The 11,613-nt window shown below is 43.7% G+C and overlaps 1 pseudogene across 1 annotated transcript; it reads left to right on the forward strand.

The window, feature by feature from the left end:
- Positions 1-5,283: 5,283 nt before the first annotated feature.
- LOC101010492 lies at positions 5,284-6,064 on the forward strand (annotated as a pseudogene). The gene has a single exon (XR_002523873.2). The product of XR_002523873.2 is annotated as a 40S ribosomal protein S5 pseudogene (transcript).
- The last annotated feature ends 5,549 nt before the right edge of the window (positions 6,065-11,613 follow it).

Consider the following 11,613-nt stretch of genomic DNA (forward strand, 5'->3'; position numbering starts at 1 on the left):
CACCACGCCTGGCTAGTGTCTGTATTTTTAGTAGAGATAGGGTTTCGCCATGTTAGGAGGCTTGTCTCGAACTCCTGACCTCAGGTGATCCACCTGCCACGGCCTCCCAAAGTGCTGGGATTACAGGCGTGAGCCATCGCGCCCGGCCTAATTTTTTTTTTTTTTTTTTTTTTTTGAGATGGGGTATCATTCGTTGCCCAGGCTGGAGTGCGCTGATGCAATGATAGCTCACTGCAGCCTTGAAATCCTGGGCTTAAGTGATTCTCCTGCCTCAGCCTCCTGAGTAGCAGGGACTACAGGTGTGTGCCACTGCACCAGCCCAAGTACAGTTTTTGAATTTAATATAGTAGTTAGGGGCATATGTATATGTTTAATAATATACTTATTATTCATTTATTCAACAAGTATGTTTGTGTCCCTTGCCAAGTATCAGAGGTTTTGCTAAGACTTGGAGATTTAGTGGTGGAGGAGGTCAGTGTGTTCTCTGCCCTTATGAAGTGCTCAGTTCCCAAACCCCTCACTAACTAGCTGTGTGACCTTGTGAATGGTATGTGACTTCTTCTAAGCCTGTTTTCTGATTTGTAAGATGAAGATTGTAAAGTAGCTACCTTATTTGATTTTGACAAGTATTAAATAAAGTACACAAAGCAAGGGCAACTACTATTTTGCGTAATAAATATTCAGAATGGTATTATTATATGTTGTTTAACCTACAAGGTAAGATGGAATTACACTGTATTATTCAGCCTCACCTCCCTCTTAGTACCTTATTAATGATTCTGAGTAAATCACTGAAAGACAGGGAATTAATATTTCTTTTTAAAATCTTTAGACTTGTTTATTATAAAGGCACTACATGTGATAGAGTAAAAAATAAACAATACAAAAGCATATACAATAAAAAGTACAAATTCCCCCACCCACAGCACACACCCAACTCATTCTTCAGGGGCAATCACTGTAAACAATTCTGTTTCTCCTCCTAGAAAAGTCTTATGCATATAAAAGTGTGTGTGTGTATATATATATATGCATATCCTTAGAAAACAAACAGCACTTTCATGTCCTTTGCAGGGACATGGATGAAGCTGGAAACTATCATTCTCAGCAAACTAACACAGGAACCGAAAGCCAAACACCGCACGTTCTCACTCATAAGTGGGAATTGAACAATGAGAACACGTGGACACCGGGGCCTGTCAAGGGGTGGGGGGAAAGGGGAGGGAGAGCATTAGGACAAATACCTAATGCATGCGGGGCTTAAAACCTAGATGACAGGTTGATAGGTACAGCAAACCATCATCGCACACGTATACCTGTGTAACAAACCTGCATGTTCAGCACATGTATCCCAGAACTTAAAAAAAAAAGAAAAAAGAAAACAAACAGCACAAAGAATTAGACACTGCCAATCGTTATCACAGAGCATTTTCACTTCATAATGTATATTGGAGAGCAGTCCAAGAGGAACATATCTTGTTCTTACTCAGAATGAGTATTTTTACATTTTCTCAACACACAATTAAACACCACCACCACCACCAAAATACTCTCAAACTCTTGGAGAAGGTTTATGGGCTACACCCTCCTTCCCTTGCAGCCCCCGCACTCCGCACCCTGGCCTCCCGCGGCTTCCAGCAGCCAGGGCCTGGCACCTGCCCACCCACATTTTCTTGGCCTGCAACCAGCTGTGGTCAAACCAGCAGCAGAAAGTGAGGGTGGGGGAGGAAAGAAGGAAGAGAAAGCACATCTTCCAAGAGTAGTTGAGAAAGAGCTGCACGAGTCAGGCCCCGACATATAAGGCATAGCACCGAAAGTGTTTTATTACAGGCGTTTACACAAAAGGTATCAGGAAGAATGTTTTAGAAGACAGTGGGTGTAGGAACATCAGGCTTTTGAACTGGTAGTGACATCTGCATCTGAGATCATGATTGGTGGATGTGGGCAGTGAGAAAGGGCTTGGGGTCGCAAGGGACAAACCTGCTTCCTAGAAATGCAGTGAGCTAGGGTTGCAGGGGAGGGGCGAGGGGAAAAGAGAGAGATTTCCTCAGAGAAGTGAAATAGCAAGATTGGGCCCAGTACCAGATGAAGGACAAAGGAACGCTCTGCCCTTCCTCACTGAAAACTAAACCCCACTTCCTCCATTTCCCACCTGCTTGTTTCTCCTCCCACCTCACCACTCTCAGCCCGATTGCAGGACTTCACTTTTGTGAGGGGCTGTAGCTAGAGCTCAGTCCTCAGCTAAGGCTCCAGATGACTGACGTCTCTCCCCACACACAGGCTTCTTAGTGGTTGGACGCTAAGGCAAGTAAAACCTGGGGTAGAGATTCTCATGACCTTGGGAGATGGAGAAACAGATCTTTGATCTTTGCCTCTTTCCTTTGGTTATTCATTTAATCTTGGTTCTTTGGATTGTGTATACCTCCGCCTGGGCCAGAAAATATTATAGAATGGTTTAGAGCTTCTAAATTAGGCTGTTAGCGGGGCCAGCACCTTAGCCTGAAGGCCTGGCCTAGAGCCTACACCCAAGAAAGCAAAAACACTCCTTGGGTGGGGCTTTCCTAGACACAAAGCTTTACCATGCCTCTAAGCAGGGGAGCTCCAGCCAAGATTATATTGGGCAGGTAATAAAATTAAGGGCAATAAAACCAGATAAACCACCTCGTTAGCAGCAGTTTACTGGTAAGGCCATTTCAACAAGAAGAGAAGAAGAGGAGGAAAGATGGAAGACTCAAATTCTTTGTCAAGTTCTTTCCAATGGCCTCCTCTGAAAAGGAACATTCTTTTCAGGAGTGTTGGCTTGGAAGAGAGGGCATATGTACATTTATCCAACACCTGCTGAGATCAAGGTGCTGGTTCAGAGGAGAGCCTCTGGAGTTTGGACCTGTCACTTGATCGCTACTGAGAGATCACCAACCGAACTGCTTGACTTTCTCAGAACTTTTTTATCAGTCATGTAAACAAGAGAATGAAGATCCTGTACCAGTCTACATAGGATCAACTGATCATTGAGTGTAGATTTGCACATTAAAAGTCACACTTATATTCATAGTTTCAAAAAAAAAAAAAGAAAAAAATGACAATACTTATTTTGTAAAGATAGAACCATTTTCTTTTTTTTTTTTTTTTTGAGACAGAGTTTCTTGTTGCCCAGACTGGAGTACAGTGGCGCAATCTCAGCTCACTGCAATCTCTGCCTCCCAGGTTCAAGTGATTCTCTTGCCTCAGCCTCCCAAGTAGCTGGGATTACAGGCATGCACCACCACGCCCGGCTAATTTTTGTATATTTAGTAGAGATGGGGTTTCACCATGTTGGTTAGGCTGGTTTCAAACTTCTGACCTCAGATGATCCGCCCGCCTCAGTCTCCCAAACTGCTGGGATTGCAGGCATGAGCCTCTGCACTGGGTCGGAACCATTTTATTAACTGTATACATCCTAGTGATATTATGTTGCTTTTAAGGGATTAAGAAGGAAAAACATGGAAAAAGCAATTAGATTCTCAAAATTGCCTGCATCTGCTTGGGTGCCATGGCTCATGCCTGTAATCTCAGCACTTTGGGAGGCTGAGGTGGGAGGATTGCTTGGGGTCAGGAGTTCAAGACCAGCCTGGGCAACATAGCAAGACACTGTCTCTATTTAAAGAAATTTAAAAAGTCTGTGATGCACACACACTTTACCCAAGCACATAAACCTACACTCACTGTATATATATATATTTGCACTGTATATGGTAAAATAACTGAACTAAACTTTTTTTTTTTGAGACAGAGTCCTGCCCTGTCATCCAGGCTGGAATGTAGTGGTGTGATCTTGGCTCACTGCAACCTCAGCCTCCTGGGTTCAAGCAATTCTCTGTCTCAGCCTTCCAAGTAGCTGGGATTACAGATATCTGCCACCACACCCAGCTAATTTTTGTATTTTTTTAGTAGAGATGGGGTTTCACCATCTTGGCCAGGCTGGTCTTGAACTCCTGACCTCATGATCCATCTGCCTTGGCCTCCCAAAATGCTGGGATTACAGGCGTGAGCAACCACACCCAGCCAGGATGCACTTCTAAGCAGCTGTTATTTATTTATTTACTTATTTTTTCATTTTTTTGAGATGGAGTCTCCATCGCCCAGGTTGGAGTGCAGTGGCGTGATCTGGGCTCACTGCAAGCTCTGCCTCCCGGGTTCATGCCATTCTCCTGCCTCAGCCTCCTGAGTAGCTGGGAATACAGGTGCCCGCCACAACACCCGGCTAATTTTTTGTATTTTTAGTAGAGACAGGGTTTCACCATGTTAGCCAGGATGGTCTCAATCTCCTGACCTTGTGATCCGCCTCGGCCTCCCAAAGTGCTGGGATTATGGGCGTGAGTCACTGTGCCCAGCCAGTAGCTTTCATTTTTTTAAGCATTGGCAAAATATTTCTATAAATAAATACTTGCCCTTGTCAATTTTATTTCTATAAAACTTCATGTGGTAATTGAGCTTCTAAATAAGATGCCCTCCTAACAATTGTAAACTGTATTTGCTCACTAATAAGAGGCATGAAGTGTTCCATGACTGTATTATTCTTGGGGATTCAGGCTGTGGTGATGTGAGCAGCCACCCCTTTGGGACACATCATGCTGGTAAACCACTGATTCATGACACACTGCCAGGAATGGCTGTCATCCAAGTCCCGGGGCAAGTTCAGCCAGCACTAGAAATCACCCAAGAAGGGCTAGTCAGATGTTTAAATTTCTGCCTTTGTCAGAATCCTCAGAATTATTTTCGATACCTCCTTTTCCCCTCCCATCTTTATCCAGTCAATTACCAACATCTCTCAACTGGTTTCATTTCCTAAATGCCCCTCCAATCTGTCCACTCCTCTTTTACTCTACCACTGCTTTCCTAGACCAAACTGCCTGGATTATTACAAAATCTTTCCAACTGGGCTACCCCCATCCACTTTTGTCCCCCTCCAATCAAGTACCCACACAGTGATCAGGTTGATTTAAAAGCGAGCGCAGATCTGAGTGGTCTTTCCTCTCCCTCCCAGACTCCAGTGGCTTCCCTTTGCTCTCAGATGGAAAATCAATATCTGCACCTGCCCAGGGGCCATGAATGAACTGGCCTCTCTCCAACTGGTCAGTCTCAACCTGTACTTCACATCACTATTCTCCCACTTTCTCCACGTCATTGATCTGCTCATGGCTCCTCATATCTCACGAAATTAGGGAAGACCCATGTACCTGAATTTTCCCCAAAGTTCCTTAGGTGGTTCTGAACCACTACTATGATTGAACGTATTAATAGCTAGACAGGCTCTTCCTGTCTGTGCCAGGGCGGCATGTGGTGCATGCCGAGCCACAGAGATGCTCAGGCTGTGCCCTCAGGATGGCCGAGTGGAAGACAGCAGCACCAGTGGTAGCAGAGAGCCCTGGCATCAAGCTCTTTGGGAAGTGGAGCTCCGATGATGCGCAGATCTATGACATTTCCTTGCAGGATTACACTGCAGTGAAGGAGAAGTATGCCAAGTACCTGCCTCACAGTGCAGAGCAGTATGCCACCAAACGCTTCCGCAAAACTCAGTGCCCCGTAGAGCGCCTCACTTACTCCATGATGATGCACGGCCGCAACAAACGCAAGAAGCTCATGATCGTGCGCATCGTCAAGCACGCCTTCGAGATCATCCAGCTGCTCACAGGCGATAACCCTCTGCAGGTCCTGGTGAACGCCATCATCAACAGTGGTCCCCGGGAGGACTGCACATGCATTGGGCGAGCCAGCACCGTGAGACGACAGGCTGTAGACGTGTCCCCATTACGCCGTGTGAATCAGGCCATCTGGCCGCGGTGCACAGGCGCTCTTGAGGCTGCCTTCCGGAACATCAAGACCATTGCCGAGTGCCTGGCAGATGAGCTCATCAATGCTGCCAAGGGCTCCTCCAACTCCTATGCCATCAAGAAGAAGGACGAGCTGGAGTGTGTGGCCAAGTCCAACCGCTGATTTTCCCTGTTGCTGCCCAATAAACCTGTCTGCTTTCTGCCTTTTGGGACGGCCTCACAAAAAAAAAAAAAAAAAAAAAAAAAAAAAAAAAGAAAGAAAGAAAGAAAAGGTAGCTAGACTGAAGATGGAGCCAAGTTGAAATTTGCATCCCAGGCTCTTATGATAGCATCAGAGTTTGACTTAGGTTTAAAAAGCAGGCCAGGAAAAATTTCAAACTGGAAGTCATAGGGCAGGCTTTGCAGAGCAGTTCACTGCTGTTCCTTCTGCTATCCCAAAAGGGCTTGAAGAGTGAATTACAGATCAACCGCTGGGTAAATACCTTGTTACTTTCTAGAAAATATAAACGTAGCTAAAAGAAGCAACCATGAGGCTGAGGATGCATTCACAAAAGCTCTGGAATATTACAGATGAAGCAGATGATTCCTTCATAATCAAAAAATCAGCTGAAAATGTCTTTCTCTGGAGGAATAGAAGTTCGTGTTTGTAGATTCTGTGTAATGATGTTGCAACAGAGTTTGTTAAACGGACTCAGATGAGCTATGGGTTGAATCCTGTTCTAGAAACTGACAACTAGGAAAGGCTAAGCCTGATCAAATGGTATTTATTGCTCTTCTCTTCCAATTCCATTATAGAAAGATTCCAACATACTGTCAAATTTCCTTTTCTGCAAATATCTCATGAATTGCATTTTAAAAATGGGATTGATTGACCAGAGCGGTGGCTCACACCTGTAATCCCAACACTTTGGGAGGCCGAGGCAGGTGGATCATAAAGTCAGGAGTTCAAGACCAGCCTGGCCAAGATAGTGAAACCCCGTCTCTACTAAAAAAAAATTTAAAAATTAGCCAAACACGGTGGCAGGTGCCTGTAATTCCAGCTACTCGGGAGGCTGAGGCAGAGAATTGCTTGAATCTGGGAGCGGGAGGTTGCAGTGAGCTGAGATTGTGCCACTGCACTCCAGCCTGGGCGACAGAGTGAGAGTCCATCTAAGAAAAAAAAAAAAAAGAAGGATTGATTTTATTTGCCGCTGTTGCTTATAACAAATACTGAGTCCTCAGCCAGCTGTGGGAGGGTATGGCTAGTTTAGATTCCCTCCAAGTTGTGTGTGACAGTATCTGGCATATTTTCAATAACTGTAGTCATAATTCCCAACATTACTTGGAGAGCAAAGCACAGGAGGAAATAAATCAACTTTTAATGTCAGGATGTCACACCCTTTCTAATGTTTTTTTGGACATCAGTGAGGCAATAATTGTATAATTAACCTTGAACTTATCACTTTATAGTCAGATGATTGCTTTATCAAGAAGCTCTATCTGTAACACACGTTTATTTCTTTTTTTAAAAAACAGCTTTCCAAACTAGAAAAAAATCTTAAAAATATGACTAGAAAAAATCTTAAAATAATGATTATCATCTGTGCACTGTGGCTCATGCCTGTAATCTCAGCACTTTGGGAGGCCAAGGCAAGAGGATCACTTGAGCCCAGGAGTTCAAGACTAGCCTGGGTAACATATCAAAACCTTGTCTCTACAAAAAAAAAAAAAAAAAAAAAAAAAAAGATTTTGTATAAGTAATGTATGCGAAAAGTCCCAAACATAAGAGTTCAAGAGAATATATAATGAAAAATACGCCTAACTCCTACCCTCATGACCTCAGTCATCCAATTCTCTTCCCTGGAGGCAAACACAGTGACCAATTTTTTGTTTATCTGTCCAGAGACATTCTATGCATTTACATATAAACACACATTCTTTTTCAAAACCCACCTGGTAGCATATCTTACATAATGTTGGCTTTTGTGTGTGTATTTTAAATAAGATATGCTGCTGTTCCACATTAGTGCATAGAGAGGGGCCTAATTTAATTGTTAATAGCTGTATTTCATGAAATAATTTCTTTCTTTCTTCTGCTGTAGAGAAAGAGTTCGATGTGAGGCTAGCTCATGCGGGAGAACTGGAGTGATCATTTACATCAGTCTCCCTGAAGGCTCAGAGGTTAGGGTTTTTATGGACAACTTGGTGAGTAGGGGGCTAAGGAATAGGTGTTGCTAATTGGTTGAGGATAAAGGGATGTGGAAACCTATCCTCACGCACTGAGTCTACCTTTGGGAGGGGCCACAGGACCAGTTGAGTCATGAGTCATGAGTCCAGGTGGGGTCATTCTGAAAAACATCTCAAAAAAAAAAACCGATCTTAGGTTCTACAATAGTGATGTTATCTATAGGAACAATTGGGAAAGTCACAAATCTTGTGACCTCTGGCCACATGACCCCTGAGCAGTAAGGAATCATAGAAATCATGCCTTGGCTGGGTTTGGGCCTCATAGTTGTAATCCCAGCACTTTGGGAGGCCAAGGCAGGAGGATTGCTTGAGCCCAGTAGTTTGAGACCAGTCTGGGCAATATAGTGAGACCTCATCTTTATTTAAAAAAAAAAAAAAAAGAGAAGAAGAGAAAAGGAAACTATGCCCACATCTTAGCAGAGATCAGGCTCCTCCCATAACCTTATCCTTATGACCTTTCATTAGTCTTAGAAAGGCAGTCTTCAGTCCCTGAGCAAAGAAAGAGTGGGTTAGTTTTAGGGAGGGACTATTATTATCCTTGCTTTCAAGTAAACTATAAACTAAATTCCTCCCAAAGTCAGCTTGGCCTTTGCCCGGGAATGACCAAAGACAGCGTGGAGGTCAGAAGCAAGATGGAGACAACTATGTCAGATTTCTATTACTGACGTAATTTTGCAAAGGCGATTTCAAATCACCCATTGGGCTACAGCACACCTCAGTCCTGAGGTGTGAGCTGCAGAGATGGGAAAATGCTGATGACTGCTCTAACTTCTTCCTGCATGACAGTGCGCAGTGGGTTTAGTTGGGGTAGGAGTTGCCCCAGGGTAGGAGGCGTGAAACCATCTTGCAGTTGTCTGTATGTATTCATGGGTACCTGGTTTGGGTCCCAAGGTACGCATAACAAAAACATTAGTGCTGTTATCCACAGCTTTAGTGACTATAAGACAAATAATAAGCCCTAACATAAGGAGTGAAAGTCCTAGCTTCAGGAGTCCCTGTAGAACTGGCTAGAAGTCTTCTTCTTCTTCTTCTTTTTTTTTTTTTGAGATAGGGCTCACTCTGTTGCTCAGGTGGGAACGCACTGGCACAATCATGGCTCACTGCAGCCTTGGCTTCCTGGGCTCAAGGGATCTTCAGCCTCCTGAATAGCTGGGACTACAGATGCATGCCAAGTCTGGCTAAATCTTCAGTTTTTTTGTAGAGACAGGGGTCTCACTATGTTGCCTAGGCTTGTCTTGAACTCCTAGGCCCAAGCAATCCTCCTGCCTTGGCTTCCCAAAGTGCTGAGACTACAGGAGTGAGCCACTGTGCCCAGCTTGACCTGAAGTCTTAAGGGATCTGGGTGAATGATCCTGATAACTAATTAGATGTGGAGTCATCAGCAGACACTCAAAATCAATGAACAAGGCTGAAATCTAGTAACAAAGTGTAGTTTTTCCTAAAACATGTTTTTTCTCTCCTAGTTCTCCATGTTTAATTAAAGACAAATCATAATAGGATCAATTTATTTGCAAAACAAATTTCAGTCTTACTATACTTGGCCTAATTATTTGTATAAAGTACAAAAGGAATAATTATTTGCCATATAGGCACTTTTTTTAAAAATTGGCTTTGCAGGAACTCTTTCATAAGAAATCTCAAATTAGACCTTTTAAAAACCTCTTGAGCCAGCTAAGGTTTTATTTCTGCCTGCAGATACCTGTATGAATTGAGTGTATTCCTCTCCTCGAGGTCTCAGAATAGCTTGGGCTTCCTGGGCCTGTCAGAAGTGACATTTTTTATTTATCACAGGTCAGAAATCCAGTACAAAACATAGTACAAGGCCAGTTTTCCAAAAAGACTTTTACCGTCTCTATAGGTCAACTTCAGTTCCTCAAAACAGTCTGAAAACATGTTTTTCTAGTCAACACCTTGGTGAAATAGCCATAGTCTCCAATTGTGTCCTGTTACAAAAGAAAACTGATTCTTTTTTTCCCCTCATGGGACTCTGCTCAATAAGGAAAACTGATTCTTACTGAACTTATGCAAATAACTGTGTTGCTATAAGTTAAGAATACTCAGAGTTTCCAAATTCTGGAGAGATTCTGTAGAAAGAAATACACTCTAAATTTTGCTCACAGGAGTAAATTTTACTCAATAGTTAACAGCTGGCCAGGCACGGTGCCTCATGCCTGTAATCCCAGTACTTTGGGAGGCTGAGCTGGGTGGATCACCTGAGGTCAGGAGTTTGAAACCAGCCTGGCCAACATGGTGAAACCCTGTCTTTACTAAAAACACAAGAATTAGCTGGTGCGGTGGTGGGCACCTGCAGTCCAGGCTATTTGGCACTCCAGCCTGAGCATCAAAGTGAAAGAAAAAAATTATTAAAAGCTGTAAATAGCACAAAATGAAAGTTTTTGTGACTTTGAAAAATGAAACAAGAATAATCGGTGGGTTGGGTATCTAATAACAGGTATTAACTAACTAGGTATCGAAGAACAGGTATAAAAGTAGATTATTGCCAGGCATGGTGGCTCATGATTATAATCCTAGCACTTTGGGAGGCCAAGACAGGCGGATCACCAAGTCAAGAGTTCAAGACTAGCTTGTCCAACACAGTGAAACCCTGTTTCTACTAAAAATACAAAAATTAGCTGGGCCTGGCGGCAGGCGCCTGTAATCCCAGCTACTCGGGAGGCTGAAGCAGGAGAATTGCTTGAACCTGGGAGATGGAGGTTCTAGTGAGCCGAGATTGCACCACTGTACTCCAGCCTGGGCGACAGAGCTAGACTTTATCTCCAAAAAAAAAAAAAAAAAATCGATTATTTCAGTCTCCTATTAGCTCAGTCCATGCAATTAACTTCTGTTCTGCTTGATACTCATGAACACATCAACTTTCCATGAGATTCCTGGAAATTTTGTTTTTGTTTTTGTTTTTCTATTCCAATAACACAATTTCCAAAGTTATCAAGAACCTGTGTCTGGGCACAATGGCACATGCCTGCAATCCCAGCAGTCTGGGAGGCTGAGACTGGAGGATTACTTGAGCTCAGGAGTTTAAGACCAGCCTGGGCAGCAGGGCAAAATCCTGTGTCTACAAAAAAAAAACAAAAACCCACAAAAAATTAGCCAGGCATGGTGGCATGTGCCTGTAGTTCCAGTTACTCAGGAGACTGTGGTGGGAGGATTGCTTGAGCCTGGGGGGTTGAGGCTGCAGCGAGTCAAGATTACACCACTGCACTCCATGCTGGGCGACAGAGTGAGACCCTGTCTCAAACAAAAACAAAAACAAAAACCAGGCCAAAAATCTGCATTCAAAAGCACCTGTCAAAGTCCTATAGCTGATTATAAAACCACGTTTTTAAAAAGTATCAAGCTGGGCACGGTGGCTCACGCCTGTAATCCCAGCACTTTGGGAGGCCAAGGCAGGTGGATCACCTGAGGTCAGGAGTTCGAGACTAGCCTGGCCAACATGGTGAAACCTCATCTCTACTAAAAGTACAAAAATTTGCTGGGCATGGTGGCACACAACTGTAATCCCAACTACTCGGGGGGCTGAGGCACAAGAATCACTCGAACCCGGGAAGTTGAGGTTTCA

Source organism: Papio anubis, chromosome 8, assembly GCF_008728515.1.
Source record: "Papio anubis isolate 15944 chromosome 8, Panubis1.0, whole genome shotgun sequence".
In the NCBI taxonomy this organism is placed as follows: domain Eukaryota; kingdom Metazoa; phylum Chordata; class Mammalia; order Primates; family Cercopithecidae; genus Papio; species Papio anubis.